The 20,006-nt window shown below is 37.2% G+C and overlaps 1 protein-coding gene and 1 non-coding gene across 2 annotated transcripts in view; one reads left to right on the top strand and one right to left on the bottom strand.

Annotated features, from left to right (window-relative positions):
- LOC120495824 (glypican-6) overlaps positions 1 to 20,006 on the top strand; it is a gene marked incomplete at both ends in the record, with an annotated part of 659,110 nt that overhangs the window by 498,983 nt on the left and 140,121 nt on the right. The gene's annotated exons all lie outside the window — the stretch shown is intronic.
- Positions 8,282 to 8,470, bottom strand: LOC120495828. Its single transcript, XR_005626159.1, has one exon. It is a non-coding gene; the product is annotated as a U2 spliceosomal RNA (small nuclear RNA).

The raw sequence follows: 20,006 nt of genomic DNA, 5'->3' as shown, positions 1-20,006 counted from the left end.
AAAATTTATGCCATAAACCAGACACTGGCTGCTGCATACAAAGTGAGCCAGCTGTGCATTTGGGGCATTTCATTGTCTGGCAACATTAGTCTTAGGTTTTCTGTCATGGGTTTGCAGCTTTTTTTAATCTGCTGTTGTGAGGGGTTAGCCTGCTTATACAGCTACTGTATTTGCTTCAGAGGGAAACCTCTCCCTAAATACCTTCCAGGCACTGGAAACTGCATGTCAGTCAGCTTGCAGGAGGGCTCTTGTTCTCATAAGGGACCCCAGGGATATGTAAGCCCTTTGAAGAGACCAGGACAACTATTTCAGAACCCGATCTTCAGACCACAAGCAAAAAGGAAATGCAGGAAGGAGACACTGGAAATTGCAGACACTGGAAATTTGGCCCTTCCTTAATGCAACCTGAAAATGGGCAGGTTTACACTATATTGTCTTCAGTGAATAGTTCTGTTTTGTATCTGCAGAATAAGGATAATGGAGATAAGAATGTGAATTTTAAAATAGAATTTATGAGGCATAAGTTGTTGTGCTCAATTTCACATAAATGCTCAGATTAAAAATAAAAGCATGTTGCAAAAACTTTTAACTTCCACATATGACAATCAGAAGTTTATTATAGTGAGGTGTCTGTTGTTCATCTTTTTAAAAATGTTTTGTTACCTGAAAGTTGACAGCAGAAGAATTATTCTATATTTAGATAAGCTTGTTTGACATGAAATCTTTATTGAGTATAAAGATTCTCTATAAAACAAAATTCAAACATCATGGCAGTTTCACAGGTTTTCCTACTATAATTACTTTTTTCTGCTTTTCATGGAGTTAGTGTATACATAACAATGGGGAAATAGACTCTGGCAGCTATCAGTGGTAGAAGAAATGCATTTGAAGGGCACAATAAGGAGGATTCCTAAGGAATTGAAGTAACATATTTGGTACAAGCGGCTTTTCTGCAAGTTTGTTGTTTCTTGCTGAATAGCAGCCATTGGCTGCTACACATGGCTGACTTCATGAAGAGTTCTAGGAGGGTTTGATTCATTGTTGTGACTTTATTAATACAAAATCATGAACCTGAATTAACCAACCAATTTAGATAAGACCATCTGTTGTCTAATAAGATGTGACTGTAATTTGAATAGTGGTTTTATAATAAGTATATTACGGGATGAAGGACAAGCAGATATTAGCTTTGTCTCATTAGCTTAGAAAAAAAAAAGTAGTTAGTTTGCCACTGTAGAACATGGAATATTTTTCTTCAAGTCTTAGCGCAGTTCTGTGTACAAGTATACCCCCTGCCTGTATCTTCTCTACCACACAATAACGTCAAAACTAAAAAGAAAATGGGATTCAATGCACTTTCTGGAATACTCTTGTGGTACCTCTTTGGTGGCAATAAATCCATTTTGTTCTTGCTTGGTTCTTCATGGTGCTACCAGATACCCTGACTGCTGTGAAGGCGAAAATGCTGCTAGATTGCCTTCTAGTTTATCAACACTATGTCAATGTCATCTGGTTTTGCTTTATTTAGTTGCCCTGCCTGGTCTATTACAAGAATGGAATGTCAGCTAAGTACTGAGAAAACCTGTCCTTTTCTGCATGTCTGGCAATGAGAAAAGGGACAAAGCACATTGTAAAACTGACTTGTCAACTCAAACTCTCCCTAAAGTTTTCTTATGTTTTTATATGGATGTTAGATAGTACTGTAGAGTAGATTAAGCTTTACTACTCACCATTTTGCTTTTATTGAACCTCTAAAACTGAATATTACAGAACCATTGTCCAGTTAAGGAACAAGGATAAACCTTTTCTTTGGTCATAAAAACCCAAGCATTAATCCATATGAATGAAAATTAAGACAGAAATAAGTGCAGATTTGTCTGTCACTGATTTTCTAAAAAAAAAAAAAAAAAAGAATGTTGTGTATTTTGTATAGTTTCTGGTTGAGCTGTTGCTTCCTCTCATATCTGAGTGATCTTGAATCCAGGAAAGCAAAGAATATAATTAACAAGGAATATAGTACTACTAATTAGAAGGGTGCATTAAAACACCAGACAGTGGTGCAGTCAGCATGCTGGAGAGAAAGAATGCCATTCAGATGGACCTTGACAGGCTTGAGAAGTGGGCCTGTGTGAACTTCATGAAGTTCAGTAAGGCCAGCTTAGAGGTCCTGCACCTGGCTTGGGGCAATCCCAAGCAGAAATACAGGCTGGGCAGAGAGTGGATCAAGAAGAGCCCTGCTGAGAAGAGCACAGAGTGTTTGTGGATAAGATCAACATGAGCCAGCCATGTGCATTCACAGCCCAGAAAGCCAAACACATTCTGGGCTGCATCAAAAGAATCAAATGAAAAACCTTTTCCTGATATCCAACCTAAACTTCCCCTAACAGAGTTTAAAGCCATTTCCTCAGGTCCTGTAACTTCTCACAGCAGACAAGAGATCAGCAGATTAAGGGAGGTCATTTTCCCCCTCTACTCTGCTCCTGTGAGATCCCACCTGGAGTATTGTGTCCAGCTTTGGGGTCCTAACACAGGAAGGATGTGGACCTGCTCAGGCAAGTCCAGAGGAGGGCCAGGTAGGTGACCACAGGGCTGGAGCACCTCCCATACTCAGCACAAGGCTGAGTTGCTCACTCCAGAGGAGAGAAGGCTCCAAGAGAACTTAGAGCAGCCTTCCAGGAACTCACAGAAAAGCTGGAAAGAGCCTTTTTTCAAGGGCCTGCAATAGCATAAGGGAATGGGCTTTAAACTGAAAAAGGGTAGGTTTAGATTATACCTAAGGAAGAACTGTGGGGGTAGTGAGTCACTGGAACAGAGAGTTTGCCAGAGAACTTCTGGGTGCCACATGACTGAAAGTGTTCAAGGCAAGCCTGGATGGGGCTTTAAACAACCCAGTGTAGTGAAAGGTGTCCTGCCCATGGCAGGGAGTTTGGAAACAGATGATCCCATCCAAAGGTCCCATCCAAACCAAGCCATTAAAAAAAACTCAAGAGGTCCTTGATGTGGATATAATGATGTGAAAAATTACATCAACAGGTTTTGCACTTGCATGTTTCACAACATGTAGACATGGGAACATAAATGAGCAATTAAATACAAAGCTCTGTCTCTGCTCTGTTGCTACTGCCTTCAGAGTCTGAATGCTGAGCTTCACGGACAATGCTGAGTCTGAAAACTAAGGCACCTTTATGGTAGTCAGCTGGCTATGCCATCGCTTAGTCAAAGACAGAAAAACAATCCAGTATCTAAGAGAGAACAGTTCTGGCACCAGGCTAGAGGTGAGCTGTAACACGCAGGATAAGATATCCTTGGATACTGGAACAAGAAGGCAGCAAGGGCACACTGAGCTTCAAAAGCCAGAGGGCTTTTAATCCTCCAGGAAAGCAAAGAATCTGAAACTGATTCTTTTTATGAAAAGATCCAGTTATTGTATTGACTTTTTCAGAGAGGGCGGACAATGAGTTTTCTGTATGATTTAATGAAGTATCACCAGAAAAGAAATTACATAATATTAAATCTTTAGACAAGATTGAAAGAGCACATTTTGTATTTCCAGAATGATAAGGATTCATTGCAGCTTCACATTTCCTAACAAACCCTGAAGTGAAAACCATGTCTCTCTATAAATCCTACTGTATCATTTGGACAGGGAGCTGCTTTATGTTTGCATTCATATGGTTTTAAAGCTATAAAATAGTACCCACAAAAATTTCTGAAGCATTTAATTTTTTAGTAAATCTGTAAAGAGTTGTAAGGAGTGGGAAGCCTTTTGTATTTGCAAGAGCAGAAAATCTCAGGCAGCAAGTACAATCTAAGCAAAAGAAAAATGTATTGCAGGTGCTGGTTGTTGACTGGGAGAAGATCAGAAGTTCTTTGCACATGAGAAAAAATACACATCACCAGCAGGATCACAAGTTTGAAAGTAATACTGCAGCATGTTAGTCATGTTCAGTTTATTTTCTCTGTGTCTCTGTATGGTTTTTTTATTAATAATACTTTTTTGGATTTATGACTGCAATCAAAATGCAGTATTTACTTCCAAGGAATATGCAAGGCTTAAAGTAAAAGGAAATTGTTTTCCAGCAAAGGCTCAGATAAGTTAAACATGTAAGAGTTTCCTTTAATGGTTTTATGCGGAAGATACTTTTGAGCAAGGCTTGTTACATCTGTTACACTTTTAAAGTGGAATATCATATCTTGTAGATGTGAATTCTGTTGAATACCATTAATCCCAGGAAGCAGCCAATAAAGCCTTTGGAAAGGGGAAGGTAAAAAACCCTTGTATTTTAAAGGGAAGGTTATAGTCGAGGTTAATTCAGGGTGTCATGAAATTGTGGTTGTGACAAGATTTAGTGACAATGTAAGGCCAAATTAATGCAAGATCAGTGGCCTGACTATTGATTCTTATCATGGGATCCTGCTGAAATGAAGTCATTATTTAATTATACTTTTACTTACACTATAAATGGTTCCCAGAATAGACTGCACTTGATTTTGATGTGTGCAGCTCCATCTTCACTGCTCCTTCCATAAATAAGTAGAGAATGTATATAAGCACTCCACAAAATTTTCATTTACTTCACATGCTGTCATTTTCCCAGTGTTTTGATTCTTCCATTCAGAACAGTTTGTGATATCAAATAATTCTGGGTACAGAAGCCTCTGAAGATTGTGAAACTAAAATTTCTTTAGATGTGATTTTAAAAAATCAATATTTGAAGGGTTTTCCTCTTCTTATTGAGTGATTTAAAATATTTTCTTTTACTGTCTCTTGAAGTAGACTAAGCTTACTGCTCATACTAAAAGAAGTAACTTAACTGGGACCTAGAAGAAGCTAATAAGTGCTTTATTGGGACTTAAGATACAATAGCAAGGGCTTTGCTGTAGAAATAAAATATGGGGAAGTTCAAGCACCTACAAAATATCAGCAACATTCACTGGACAGTCGAAATTGCATTGTTTCCCTATTATATTATCAATTTAAATATAAAAATATAAAATGAAATATAAAAATATTTTCCCTATTTATATTATCAATTACCCATATCAAATATTTATATTTTATTATCTTTATTCTGAATCAGATCTGTTTGGCAAATTTGTTACTAATTAAAACTTGTAATTATTTTGGGTGTAATTTGTCTTGTGGACCAAGCCCCATATTTTTATCAAATTACAGAGATTTGAAGACCCAGCTATTGAGAAAAATAATTGCAGTGGTTCTATGTTAATAGTTGGACTCTTAGACATTTTTTCCAACCTTATGATGCCATGAAAATGTGACTTGTTGTCATTGTAATTCTACTGTTTGAAAAGCAGCATGTGAAAATGGGAAGAATTCACATTTTAAATGCAGGATTATGTTTGTCATTTTTAGAACATGGAAGTACCTACTTCTCTGCTTCTATAATGCAGTGAAAACACAGTCTTGCTCAGAACAAGAATCATAAATAAATAGCAATTTTGAGGGGAAAAAAATACTCAGCTCAGTGGAATAAAGTTTCATAAAAAGTCGGTGAGAGATTAGAATCATAGAATATTGAGTTGAAAGTGACCCAAAAGGGCACAGCTTGTGGTCTCATATAGGACCACCCCAGGAATCACAAGATGTGCCTGAGAGCATTTTCCAAACGCCTCTTGAGCTCTGTCAGGCTGGTGCTGTGACCACTGCCCTGGGAGCCTGTTCCAGTGCCCAGACACCCTCTGGGTGAAGAACCTTTTTCTAATATCCAACCTGAACTTCCCCTGACACAACTCCAGGCCATTCCCTCAGTCCTGCCACTGTCCAGAGAAGAGATCAATGTCTGCCCCTTCTCTTCCCATCATGAGGAAGCTGTAACTGCACTGGGGTCTCCCCTCAGTCTCCTCCAGGCTGAACAGACCAAGTGACCTCAGCTGCTCCTCATGTGGCTTCCCCTCCAGGCCCTTCACCATCTTTGTGACACCTCCTTTGGACACCCTCTAATAGCTCTATATCTGTATTTTATTGTGGTGCCCAAGACTGCACACAGGATTTGAGGAGAGGCTGCACCAACTAAGACTACAGCAGAACAATCTCCTCCTTTGACTAGCTGGTAATTCCAATTAATCAGATAAAGGGAGCAAAATTAACTTTTTTAGTTTTGATCAAAGCAATGAGTAAAATCAATCTGCATAATTTAATCTGCTTTTGATTGTATCCAACCATATTTCCAAAAGCCTCATCACCACAACATATTTTTTTTTGTTTTGTACACTATATTTTTTTCTTTTTAAATAAAAGAATATAAACCTATCTCTTTTTCAGAGCAGAAAAGATAAACATGTAATGAAACAAACCCAGCCTATGCAAGACTGTACTGTACTCTAAGATATCTAACTGTTACTTAGCTCATATTGTGGACTTTTCTGCTTGGAACATTATGCTCATTTTAAAACTTCTCTTATGAGAGAGAAAGAGGAAAATCAGCTTCTTAGATGAGTAAGTAATGAAATAGCTTCCTTTAATAACCATCCCTAGTTATCACTTGGTATTTAGGCATTCAAAAAATAAACAAATAAAATGCAGTGCATAAGGGGCTTGCTTGCTCCTTCAGTAGCATGTGATTAGCCATTAAATGATAATATAGCAAGACCATTATGTTAAAACCCATAATATTGAAGAAATTTCTTTTCTCTCTTGTGCATCTATGTTCATAAGTAATAGTATTAAAATTTTCACATTTTCAACTACTACAGAGGGAATATATAGATTTTAATTGGAGTGATAATATGTAAAGCATTTTGTTAGTACTTTTCCTCTGAATGAAGAAATTCAGCTATAGTGAATTTTTTTCTCGTTCAGCTTGTCTTTCAGTGCCCTTGACAACTGTAGGGTGAGAGAGAAGAGTGGGAACAGAGGCTGATTCCTGTGCTTCAGGATCTCAGTCTTGGCTCGTGTGTTTTCTTTTGTCCTTTTTTTTTTTCATTTCTCGAACTTTTTCTTGTCGTAATTGGTGCCCAGCAGTATTTTTGTTCCATCTCTAGCAGCAGCAATGTCACTGATCTCACCATTTTGTAAGTGTGTCCAACAGCCAGCCTGGAGTCTTATAGGTAGAACAAGATATAGGAATGGGAATGAGATATATGGGTTGTAAAGGGCTGGTTATAGTAAGAGCCCACTTCCTGGAGTCATCTTGTGCAAGGGAGCATTTCTGCAACATTATTTTGTACATTTTTGTTCCAATGTTATTTGCCAAAGCTGTCTTTTTAAAGCAGTTCTGATTTCACAGTGGTATTCCTGTTGTCTTCTTCACTCAAGGTGAATAATATTGCTGCACTGAATAATATTACATCTCTCCCATCTTGTGAAATACCTTTGTGTTTTGGACACAACAGACTTTCCTTACTTTTAAAAGGTTTGGAAAGAGGTTGTGGTAGAGGAGCTGACAGTTCATCCATACCGGAGATGATAAGGATGAGATATCTTTCTGCAGGCATTATAAATGGATATCTGGTGCTGAGAGTGCCTTTATGGTTTGAGAGTGTTTATCCCTGTGGTTCTGGAAACCAGACCACTAGGTGGATTATATTGCTGCACATAAATTTTATTCCAGCATGTTTAATAAATCAGGTGGCTTAATCAAATAAAGACAAATGGCAATGGAATAGCTTAAATACAAATTTACTGCCAGGTAGCCATTAAAAAGCATTAGATATATTTTCCTTTTACAGGGTTTTCTGACTTAGCCTGCAATAAATTCAGTCATTTTTCAGTTAGAGACATGGGTCAAATTGTCATTCAGTCCAATCTGTGTGGTCTTTTGAGGTTCAAGATGAATAGGTTTTTTTCATCCAGCAGGGATTGACATCTTATTTTACAAGCTGTAGAGCTTCTTTCACTTTCTTAAAGGAGAACTTGGTGTGCTGAGAGAGAAATACAAAAATCCTTTCCTTGGTCTGTTTGCAGGTGTGTTAAGGATCAGTGCAGTCAACAGTAAATTCAAGACTGCCCTATTTATTTTTTTTTTTTAGAAAGACTGTGACAGTCAGTTGGGAAGAATGACACCAGCAGGGACAAGGGCAGTCCCAGGTACAAACCTTCCCCCTTTTTCACTGTATCTCAGGCTGAGATTTCAGGAGTTCTCCATGGAGAGCATAGCTGCAGCAGCTGCATCAGGCCCTCCGTCAAGGGCTGGTATTGTGGCCATTAACTGCATCACCAGAGGAGCTGTGGAAGCATGACAGATCCAGTGTCCACCTAAAAAAAGATAAAAGCACACAGGGTGGTTTTCTGCACAAATATCACCTCCTCACAGGCACTCACGATGTGACCACAATAGCTGGAAGCGCTGCACTTCTGGGTTGATGCGCGGAGTGGATGGAGGAAATGATTACTCCTTCCCATGTCTTCCAAATCCATTTAATATAAAATCTTTAAGCTGGGGATGTATCAGATAATAAAGTGGTAAGAAAAGATTATGCACTTGATCTTAGCCAACAGCTGGGAAGTGTGCATCTGGGACAGGGGCTTCAGTGCATTCTGCAGAGCACTTCTGCCCACTGAGGGTGATATAGGATCAGCACTTCCAAGGGCTGCTGACAGATCTAAAAGATGACACATAAAAGAGTGATTTCTTCACCTGAGAAAGTAAGAACTGTAAATCAATACAATTACAGTAGTTCATAGAGATGACTGAAATTGTTGGGTTTAAATTACTCTTGAAAAATTTCTGAGAAAAAAAAAAAATTAAGTTATATTGTTTGCCTCCTCAATATCTTCTTTTATTTTTCTTATCTATTTTCTCATTTCTGCCTCTTAGATACTAGTCAGCCTTACACAAAATGAATTTTCTTGCTCAGTTTTGAGTAAAGGAAAAAGTAATCTGAATAACATCTTACCTGCTGAGAATTTATGAGGAAGAAGATATTAAAAATATTTTCATATGGTTGTAGACACTATTTCTGGTTTGTACATCAACCTAAATTTCAGGGTAGGTTAAATGAAGATTTAATCACAAATTTCACATACATTCCATCTCTAAATGAAAGAAAAAGTAAATCTGATTGTCAGATATATTTTAATAGATTAGGTTTGATCTGCTTCCTGCAGGCATAAACAAATAACCAGCTTAAACTTGACAAATTGTCTTTTATTTGGTACTTGCTTCTTTCAAACTGATGCTATAATGTCCTTACTTTCCATTGGAATTATTTCCCAAAAATTGCAGTACCCAAAGTATATTATTTTAATACTAGGTATCATAAAAGCAATTTGCTGCTGCAGTTCACCCTTCTGCTATCAGGGAAAAGAGAATGTGTCTAATTTTAGTTTTTTCATAGATGATTTCAGGTTTTCTTATGTTTATGTGGATCTGAGTGTGAAGAAGGAAGGAAGTTGAATCTTTTACACAGGATTAGCTTGTTTTAATATGTAAAACATTCTCTGGGAAATTATATACTTGACTTCATATCATGTACTCAACCAGGGCTAGTACTTTGGACCATGTTTTTCTTTAATATACAACTCAGAGACAAAATGCTGAGAAGAATCCTTGTTCATAGAAACATTTCTATTCCTAAATATTCTTGTTTTAATCACCTCCCTAAGTTGTAGTGTCTTGGAAGCAGGACACACAGACACTAGGGAGGATCCCTCTGTTTTTATGTTTTGTGTCTATAGGTAAGGAGTTAAGAGGAAGGGATTAAAAGGGAAATATAAGAAAATAAAATTGTGAAAAGATTTACTCTCAGTTATGCAGTTCTAAGAACTGCAAGTGTGATATTCAGCAGAAATGTGAGCACACATCCTATAGACAGGTCGTTCCAGACCATAGTCATTTATGTTTTGTGTCTATAGGTAAGGAGTTAAGAGGAAGGGATTAAAAGGGATATATAAGAAAATAAAATTGTAAAAAATTTACTCTCAGTTATGCAGTTCTAAAAACTGCAAGTGTGATACTCAGCAGAAATGTGAGCACACATCCCATAGACAGGTCGTTCCAGACCATAGTCATCATCCCAAGGTGCACTTGAGCATCTGCTAAATATTTCATATATGGTACTTATATTTACAAGTAGCTCTCTGAAAAGCTAACAAGAGTATTAGAAAGACCATAAAGGAGCAAATGTTAACATGGAGATGTAGGGTGATCCCCCATGACTTGGGCCCACGTAATGCAGTGGGCATTTATGGATCCTATAAATAGATGGTAAAAGTATCACTCTCTTTCTGTGCTACACTGAATATATTACCAAGACTTTGTGACTGGTTATTGGAAGACAGCAATGTATCTGACTAGATCCTTGCTGGGATACTTTCAAGATCTGACATCCTTCTTCCCTTTAGAACTCAAGGAAATCATTAAATATTTCTGTATATCTGTAAATATTTCTGTACTTGCATATGATTCACACAGAACTTGTTTTACTGGTTTGGTCCATCTTGTGCTTAATTCCCATGATGACATTAAAAAGGAGAATAAGCAAAATATTATATTCTATTTGGTCCCAGAAAATTGACATCTTGCTTTTTACTGGGCTGCAAGGTCTTCAGAAAACAGTCCCTCTTTAAAGCAGACTTCTCATTCCTTAGTGCCTTGATGCATGTGTGTTGTACGTAACCTGTCTCTGACACGGTGTGACCAGCTTATTGGGAATAATCAGAGTGAATTTTTTGTTTCAAAACTGGGCACTCTTTATTTGGTCTTTTGATTTTCATGGAGAAAGACCAAGAACATGAGCAACTTGAAAAATCTTCTTTCTATAGATATTCCTTAGCCTTCTTTCCCCAATAGCCCAGGGCTAGTAATGAAATTTTACCACTTGAATTTACCTGAAAAATGTGCAATAGAGGAACATGATGAGGCTTAACAAGTAGCCAAAACCATCAAACTTGAACTTTCCTGCTTCATTACTCCTACTATTTTATTTCTTTCTCTAGTAAAACTACCCTCCTTTTAGTACTGATCTACCCAGTTCCTACCTCTTGTCACTGTGAATATGCAGCCCAGACAATTTACCAATTACACAGGAAAACAGCTGGAAGGAATCTGCACATCCTTACTCGCTGTTTCTAGGAGATTGCCAGTCAACTAATTCCAATAATAATCACATTACTGTTTAGTGACCTCCTTACTATAAATTTTTAAGTGTCTTTTGCATCTTGACTCCATGTTTCTTAGAGCAGGAAGGAGCGGGAACAAGTTGGGTCAATCTGTTGTCACTTGTCACCTCGAATTATTGCATAACTTATCAACAGCCAAGACTGCCAATATTATGTATGCATTTATTTCTTTCTCATGAGTGTGTTGTTGCTGACACCGCACAAATAAGACATCCCACAGCCCTTTCCACCACTCTGATTCACGCCCTTTTTAAGTCAGTGAAACAATTCACACATCAGTAGACAGTGAAGGAGAGGTGCTTGTGAGTACTTGTGAGTGATCAGAGCAGTTTTGCCTCACTCTCTCTCTCTGAGAGAACTGCTTTTCTTCGCAGGTGCTTTTTTCGTTGGCATGGTGAATCATAGGCAATCAGCAAGAATGCTCTCAGGTATATAGTCTGCATTTCAAACTTCGTGGGTGTTGCGAGTAGGATGACTTTGACCATTCTTCACATCACTTTCTTATCCAGATACTGCTGCACAAAACGTCTAAGTGCACGATTTGATCATTATCTCCTGCTGTGACAGTTCTCTTTCTCTCAGAGTTTTTCCTTCTGCTTATATGGGGGTTTGATTTCCACATTATCAAGGACTTCCCTTTCTATTTATGATCTGTACCTGGGCAATACTTAACCTACTTCTCTACAGCAGGTTTTTTGGTTTTTTTTCAGGGAGCACGAATCTGAAAGAAATGAGCCCACTCTCTTTTAAGTGAGAAGCAGTTTAGATTTTTTGCTCTGAGAAGAAAGCAGTGTAGCTACTTTTTATTAAGAGAGTGTCTAAAAGTTTATGTTCCAGAAGAAATTATAGGTTTTGAAAGCCTAACAGCTGTGAGATTCCTTCTTTGTTTCTGTGTATTGGAAAACTTTTCATCCTTTGGGAGTGGATGGAAGAAATTATTTCTGAGATTTTTCACCTAGTGCTGTCCTCAAAATTTTAGGAAAATAACAGATGGAATCTGTACCTTAAATTCTGTTTAATGTGGGATTGCTCTAAAAACAGATGAGAAAGATAAATATTCTTACACAAAATTTGCAGGGCAGATTTTTCAGCTCAGTGATATCTCATGGGATGTAAATCCTTGTATCCTAGAGTATTTTCTCAGCTTGCGTGTTTGTAAGTCAAATAAATTTTCACTTCCACCCAGTTTGTTTGAATTTAATTATGTTTCTGACAGGTAAAACAGGATTTAAGAACATTTTAATATTTATATCAGAGTATTCAAACATTTTATTTCATAAAAAAATTCTTTAAAGTGTCATTCAGAAGTGAATCAAGAGATTAAAAAAATAAGCTTTACACAAAATATCTTGTGACTGCTGCTTTTCAAGTGGTTTTCTAAATTTAGATTTTCTGTATTCAGATCATCTGATAAGTAATTTTCCTAGTTTCCTAAAAATAGGAGAGGCTATTCTTTTTCTTTGTAAATAGAGCTTTGGTCTCACCCAAGTAAACATCTGAACATTTGTCCTTATCTTTTTTTGCTCTTGTCTTCTGTAGGGAAATTGTGAAATTCCACAACTCACCTCTCCAACAGTTATTTATTATTTGATGTTCAACATCCTGCTGTAATCTCTTAGACACTTCCAGCCACTATTTTCATATGGCCACTTTCACAATTATATGTTGTGATAACTTAGGCAAATTATAGATAAGAGTGATGCCATAGGTAGTGTTCAAAAATTTCGATGCTTAAATTTTAGGGGTTTATATACTTAAATCTGTTTATAAAGGAATTCCTTTATTCCTTGTAATATTTCATGGTTTTTCATCTGCTAAATAGAGGGGCAATATTAGTATACCTCCCAGAATTATGCACATACTGGAACACAACTGAGGTGACAAAATAAGTAAGAAAAATGCCTCAAATACTGATAGGCATTAGAAAGAAAAATAGTTGCCATGTTTCTCTTGATTTCAAAGTCATGGACACTGGCAAAGGACATCTCAGTTGGACAAGAAAAAAGGCTAAAATTTTCTCTTCTTTCTTAGTGCTGCATGGTTTGTTATCAGGTAGTAAATGTGTCATTTTAATTGTTACATTATAAAACTTATCTAGGGTTCACCTATATTGACTTAAATTTTTTCTAATTAATAAATGAACATCATGTACTATACATTATACATTTGCTAGAAAAATATTTTCTGGGATATTATTATATAAAAATTTTAATGACCATATTTTGTCTCATCATATTAATCAGATATACTATTCCAGGATTGTGGGAATCTTGCAGCTGCTTAAGAGGTCGTAGTTTTTTATTTTCAGTTTGATATAATTCAAGCACAAAGTCATAGGCACTAGTACAAAGCTGTAGTACTTAAACCAGCCCTTCTAGCTTTCAGTCAGCTGGAATGAAATTGTTGAAAAGACAGCTGGTTTTGTCTTTAGGAGGTTAGTATTAGACTAGACTTTTGGTTGATATAAGCAAATATTCTCAAATTTACCTTCTACAACATAAATTCCTAATTAGGTATGGCTGATGCAATACTTCTATTTTTATATCAGATTGTGCTGTAAAGGCAGTGAACTGAGGTCTTAGCTTCTATGAGCCAGTCTGAAGCAATGAGAAGTACTTCAATAGAGCATTCAAAATCTTATTAATATTTCTATGTAGTTATAATTGGATACATACAGACATAATTTCAGCTGAAATCCACTGAAAAGAACTTTCTTGATACCTTGACTATTAAATTAAATCAGCAATAACACATTGTTCATGAAAACAGCCAAAATATGGACAAAAAGAAAATTTAATTACTTGGATCTAACAGTGAGCAAATATTCTCTGAAGAAAAGAAAGAGCAAAAGGAACAAAACCATCATTACCAGCTAAGCTTTACCTGCTTTTCCTAGTAATAAAAACAAACAACAAAAAAATCAATAGGGAGTAATTGTAACATGTGGAGAAGATAGTTTCAAAGGTATATGGCAAAAAATAGTCACTGATTGCACTGAAGTTTAGTCATTGTCCTGAAGTTAATTAAAGATGAAATTCAAGAAAAAGCTCTTAGGATGTGTGATCCAAAGGTTTCTAATAATCTTATGTGCCCTATAAAGTGTGCTTTGTGATACATCTCAGTCTGATCCTGGTTACATCATTGTTATGATGGGTGGTCAGAAATTACAGGCTTTGTGCTTAGGAGAAATTTCCTCAGTACTAGCCCATTGAATGCAATTCTTAATTAAAGATTTTTTTCTTCTTCCTTTTCTTCTGAAATCGCAAGCATGAATTAATCCTTATGTCGCCTATGATCTTTAAATAGAACATTTGATAGGAATGCTAGAATTAAACTGTGGAGGATTTTGGGACAGGAGTCCCTAGAATTGTACCATTGAATTCTCTACAGATTAACTTTCTGGTAAAAGGATGTAGAGAGGCTTCTTGAAGTTAGTCAAGACATTCTAATGTTTGCAAGTTCAAAACTCTGACCTGACAACATACATGAGCATTTTATTGTGTGAGGATGATGAAGGGTCTAGAGGAGAAGCCACATGAGGAGCAGCTGAGGTCACTTGGTCTGTTCAGCCTGCAGGAGACTGAGGGGAGACCCCAGTGCAGTTACAGCTTCCTCATGAGGGGAAGAGAAGGGGCAGACACTGATCTCTTCTCTGGACAGTGACAGGATTGAGGGAATGGCCTGGAGTTGTGTCAGGGGAAGTTCAGGTTGGCTATTAGGAAAAGGTTCTTCACCCGGAGGGAGTTTGGGCACTGGAACAGGCTCCCAGGGCAGTGGTCAAAACACCAGCCTGACAGAATTCAAGAAACTTTTGGACAATGCTCTCAGGTGTGACTCTTGGGGATGGTGCTGTGCAGGGCCAGGAGTTGGACTCAATGATCTTGATAGGTCCTTTCCAACTCAACATATGCTATGATTCTGTGACTCTAGTCCGATATAAATTCTTGAGATAATTTTGCCATGAATAAAATAATGCTTGGGAAACTTATTCATTTTTCTATCATTAAGTAGATGGACTATAGAGAGATCCAAAAATAATCTAAGGATGCCAGTATCTCAGTTTCTCAGACAGTGTGCATCATTCCTTTGCTGGACATACATCAGCTTGCTGAGTGGAAAGCTGCGTGATTTAGCCAACACTCAAGTGTTAAAGACAGTGATTCCTTTCAAAATTGTCTCCACTTATGCACCATTTACTTGGGATTGCAGGAATACTCCTCACCCTCATTTTGAACACCAAATGGGAAAGAAATAAAAATCTCTAGTTATAATCCAGCAACTTGAATGTCAATGCATTTGTAAAGCTTGTGAAGAATAAAATCTAATCCTCTTCTCCTTCAAGCTATGGGCTGTTGTAGAGGGATTTTTAAAGATTATCTATTTCTGTAGCAAATTGGCTAGATTGGCTGGTTCCTCCCAGCAGTTTCCCCTGAAAGGTCTTCATGCTAAAGAGTGACTCCGTGGTTTCAAATGGGAGTCCCTTTGGGTGCCCAGGAAACATAGGAAGTATGTGTGTTCCCTGTTGTGATCTCAGTAGTGATTCACTTTGTTCGTATTTGACAAATTTTATTTAATGCCAAGAAATGACAGGGTTTGGACCTAAGTATGGTGTATGGACTTACTCTGTGAGTTTCGGTACATTCAATACAACTTTGGAAGAATACCCTTACCTTATTACCAGACAACATATACCAGCTACTCTGGTAAGAAATCTCCTCCAAATAAAAGAGAAACCGTGTCTCAACATATTTGATCCTTCTAAAGGTAACCAGCTGTTTAATAAGTGTTTCTGATTTTTTGTATCAGAAAAAAAAAATATTTATGTTTGTATATGTGACAAAGGCAAGGATTTTGATTATAAAAAAAGGTCAAACATATCACAAAGCAGTCTGCAAATGCAGTGTTACGAGAGAGTAAAATTTCCTGGCTTTTACCCAAATAAGTTCCCTCCTCAATTATTTATATTTGCAAGTTCACCATTGCAAAATCTGTCTTTTAGATGAAATAATATTCCTCCTAGACTTTCTGAAGGGAGAAAACAAGTGTTCAGTAATGAAGCCCTTAAGAATATTGCTTTTAGAGGGTTTTGCATGTATGCAAAAACATGCATTTAGGTAAAGCTGAAGCTGTCAGAAAATGTTACAAAATGCAGTAATGTAAAATGTCCTCAAGCTATTAGGCTCAATCAAAGCTCGGAAAGGCACTTTTCTGATGTGCTGTATTCCACGTACACTTATGCTAAAATGAAGCTGTCCTAGTCAGTCAGGGAGTCAGCATGCTGTAGTTAATGCCTCCTCTGTAGCAGTTTCCCCAGTTATGTCATTCAGTGTGATCCAACTGATTTATATGATTTACGTATGAACCAGTTACTTCTAAACTTTGACGTCTATGCAAATTTCTCTGCCGTGATTATTGTAGAGCCAATTGCAGCATGTTTGAAAAGACAAAAAAGAAAAAAAACCCCAAAGTTTAACCCATCCAAAAATGTTACTTACAGAAAAAAACATTAAAAGTCCTGAGCTGAGAAACAACTCTCCTCAGGAAATGTAGGTTTTGAGGTTTTGAATACCTCTGAATGAAATGAATATCTGCTTTTTAGCGGGTCTGCAGAAAAGTACTTAAGTGTGAGAGACTCTGAATATTATTTTCTTTTAAGATGGAAATGAGAAATGGGCTTTGAAAATGCATTTCATAGCATTTTCCCACAGCAAGAAAATCAACTTTCTGTGATAATCTCCAGATTTAATGAGTTCATGGCTTTCTAAAAACCATGGCTTTCATACTCACACTCTAAGTTGGATTATTTTTATATTTTGGTTCTTTCCAAGATTTTAGAGTCTTAGACTAAAATTTGACTATTTTTTGCATGAGAGATAAGTCAGTTGTTGTTGAGGGAAGAAAAAGGTCTAACTGTATTCTTTGAAAACAAAAGTACAGAAAAGTAGCTGAAGCTGAGAACTGAAATCTGGCTGCTTGCTGAAGACTAGGTTCAGAAAAGCACTTAACTGCTGTAATACAGTATTTAACTTTTAGCCTTCAGACTTCTAAAGTAGCTGTGCTATTGGTAATATTTCCCTGAGCTACAGTTTGGATACCTAAAGGCACACCTGTACTGCTAAGTGACAAGTGAATATGGAACAGGACTGAGAAGGAGACTCATCCCTTGCTTGAGTCACAACTTAATTGTTGGCCCTTATCACAGATGTGTTTTAGATCTCTCCACTTGTCTCTCCATGCAATACACTTTTAGCAGGATAGACACTGTCTCCAGAAACCTGCATGAAGCAGGTTTCTGTCTTGTTGTGGCCCCCTCCCTTCTTTCAACGCTGAGAAGAGTTGAAGAGTTGAAGTTCTAAGCCCTATGAAACCTCCTGTCTCACTTCAAAACACACAACATTATATTTAGCTTCCTTTTACTCCCATTGCCTGCACTACTGACTCCAATTATTCAGAACACTTTGAGCTGAAAAATAACCGCCCAAAATAATGATTGTGTATGTTAGTCACTCAGGCACTAAGTGGAACCCAGGGGAGGTGTAGTGCCAATACGAGGTGGTAGTATGGGATGTGGCCAGCTTGGAGCAGAAGGTGTGAGCAGTAAGGGAAGTGAATGCAAGCTAGCAGGCAGAGCAATTCACCTATGCTTGTATTTTATGTCACCAGTGTAGCATATTCTGAAACCAAAGTTCTGCAACATGCAGATTGATCAGCAGGGATCTGCTTGTGCTAGCCTTTGTCTGAGGATGACATAGATAAGTCAGATGAAGATATAAATAATATGACAGAGGCTTCTGTAGAAACCTTCTTCCTCTGCTCTTGGCTTGGACCCACCTCTTGGCTTCTTCTCTTAAAAAAGATATTACTTCACTAATATAAGCAGAGGACCTTGCTTTCTTGTAAAATGCTGTTAATGATGCCACCATTTTGTATGAGATATTAAGACACTCAGGCAAGATATGAGACACCTGGGTCTTGCTCATTCTTTTTGAGTGGTTAGAAGTTATCCTGACTTCTTCACAGTGGAGTGTGACCAGAAGTACTCTGTTAAAGGACTTGTGTAATGTGACAAGAATTTCAGATTCAGAGGGCCTGTGTAAATAGCTACTCTAACTGGCCTTTAGGGTCCTGTCCTAGCAGATCTGGGACATGATCTGGATCTCTGGCAGAGTAAAGCATGATCACTAGTTTCCTCTCAGATTGCTCTCGTTGTAAAATAAGGCTCACATAAATATTGACGGTATCCGCTCTATATAAAGACAATATAAGAAAGGTAATACATAACATAAAGACAGGGACTGTCTTCTCTCTTTTACATATGTTTTTCAAGAATTAGATTGACAGTTTAGGAAGTTTTTGTTTAAGATGAAGATCTTATAGGTATATGTCAGCACAAGTACCAAAGTGGATTTGGGAAGGTGTAGATGGGAAAACTTGTGGATTTCAGCTGAATTTAGGGGTCAAATAGGTGCTGATAACTTGGCATTGACGAGACTACTGGAATAGGGAAGAAGCATAACTTTAGGCACGAAAGGAACCTAACTGATAAAACTCTCAGTACTCACAAATGGAAATGTCTCAGGCCTTAAGCTGCAATTTCAATATAAATTTGAAGATTCTGTTGTTGACTGTAAATATGAGTATTCTGCTTTCTTCCTTCTGTGGTGCTAGTCTTTTTGAAAAAAATTGACCTGTTCTAGGTTTGGAGGTATACAGCAGTTGGATAAGTGACTCTAAAAAGTAGTTCTGAGCAGTGAAAATAATAAAGTCCACCTTTTTTTTTTTAATTTGGATTTTCTGCTATTCAATAAGGTGTTCAATAAGGAAGTTTCCTCTTGTGTTTTTTCTAACCAATGGGTCATTCATAGCATCATTTTCAATGTGGATTCTTTTATATCTCTGAGGAACTGACCTCATGTTTCACCCTTTTCCTCAGTAAAGGCAATAATAGAGCCTCTCTCCTCTTTTTCTCTCAGCTGTCTATTTAAAAGAAAAAACATGTAGGATCTTAATGTTCTGAGACCTGAAGTGCTCAGTTAAATTTGATTGAAACTGGCTGATGGTTCAAAAGCTATTGGAAAAGGATGGATAAATATACCTTCACACATACCATCAGTGTTCTGCTGGTAAAGTGCAGAAGTTAGTCCCTAGGAAACTAAAGCAAAAATCCCTTCTGAGCATATTCAGAAGCATGTGCTATATCTCAGAACCATTTTAATTTAAAAATGTCCTGTGTAAAGACTATGTTCTGTATAATTCTCTAAAAATCAATGATTTAACATCAAAAAGGGAGAAACAAATTCCAGAGAAAAAGAAAAGAAACACAGTTTTAGTACAATCCTGATAACACGAGCAACATCAATCAGCTCAGCCCGTACCACTGTAGTGCAAAGTTAGATTCATGCTTGCAGAACAAGTTACCATTATTATGGAAAAATAGTTTAATCCCTTCAAATTCATATCAGTAGAGTTGCATTTATTCATAAAGCAACAGGTGGAGTGAAAGGAGTGCCATTGCTTTGCAATCTCCTGTCCAGGAATTTTGAAATCACTGAGGAACCTGCAGCTCTTTGTCATTGCTCTAGATTGTCAGTCCAGCATGGGATACTTGTGCTCCACTGCACCATGGCAAGATGCTAATGTGAGTAGTAACTAGCGTGCATTTTTAATCCAAGTTAGAACCTCTGGCCTGAAAATGTATATTTTACTAGTACATATGACTTTTAAAGTCTGATATTAGAAAATTAAATACAGAAGAGAAATTCACACATGCTGACATGTGTCATGCTGATGTGAAAATTGAAATGCATTAGATTGTCTGCAATGCTTTTTGTCACTTGAGATGTTGAAAGCATACGAAAAAAAAAGAAAAACCCCAAACAAACCCTGTCTGATCTCTTTATGAATTTGTCTGAAAAGAAGAAAGGGT

Source organism: Passer montanus, unplaced genomic scaffold (genome assembly GCF_014805655.1).
Source record: "Passer montanus isolate IOZ18808 unplaced genomic scaffold, ASM1480565v1 scaffold92, whole genome shotgun sequence".
In the NCBI taxonomy this organism is placed as follows: domain Eukaryota; kingdom Metazoa; phylum Chordata; class Aves; order Passeriformes; family Passeridae; genus Passer; species Passer montanus.
Note: the sequence above shows the minus strand (reverse complement) of the source record. Positions and strands in the feature narration are given on the sequence as shown.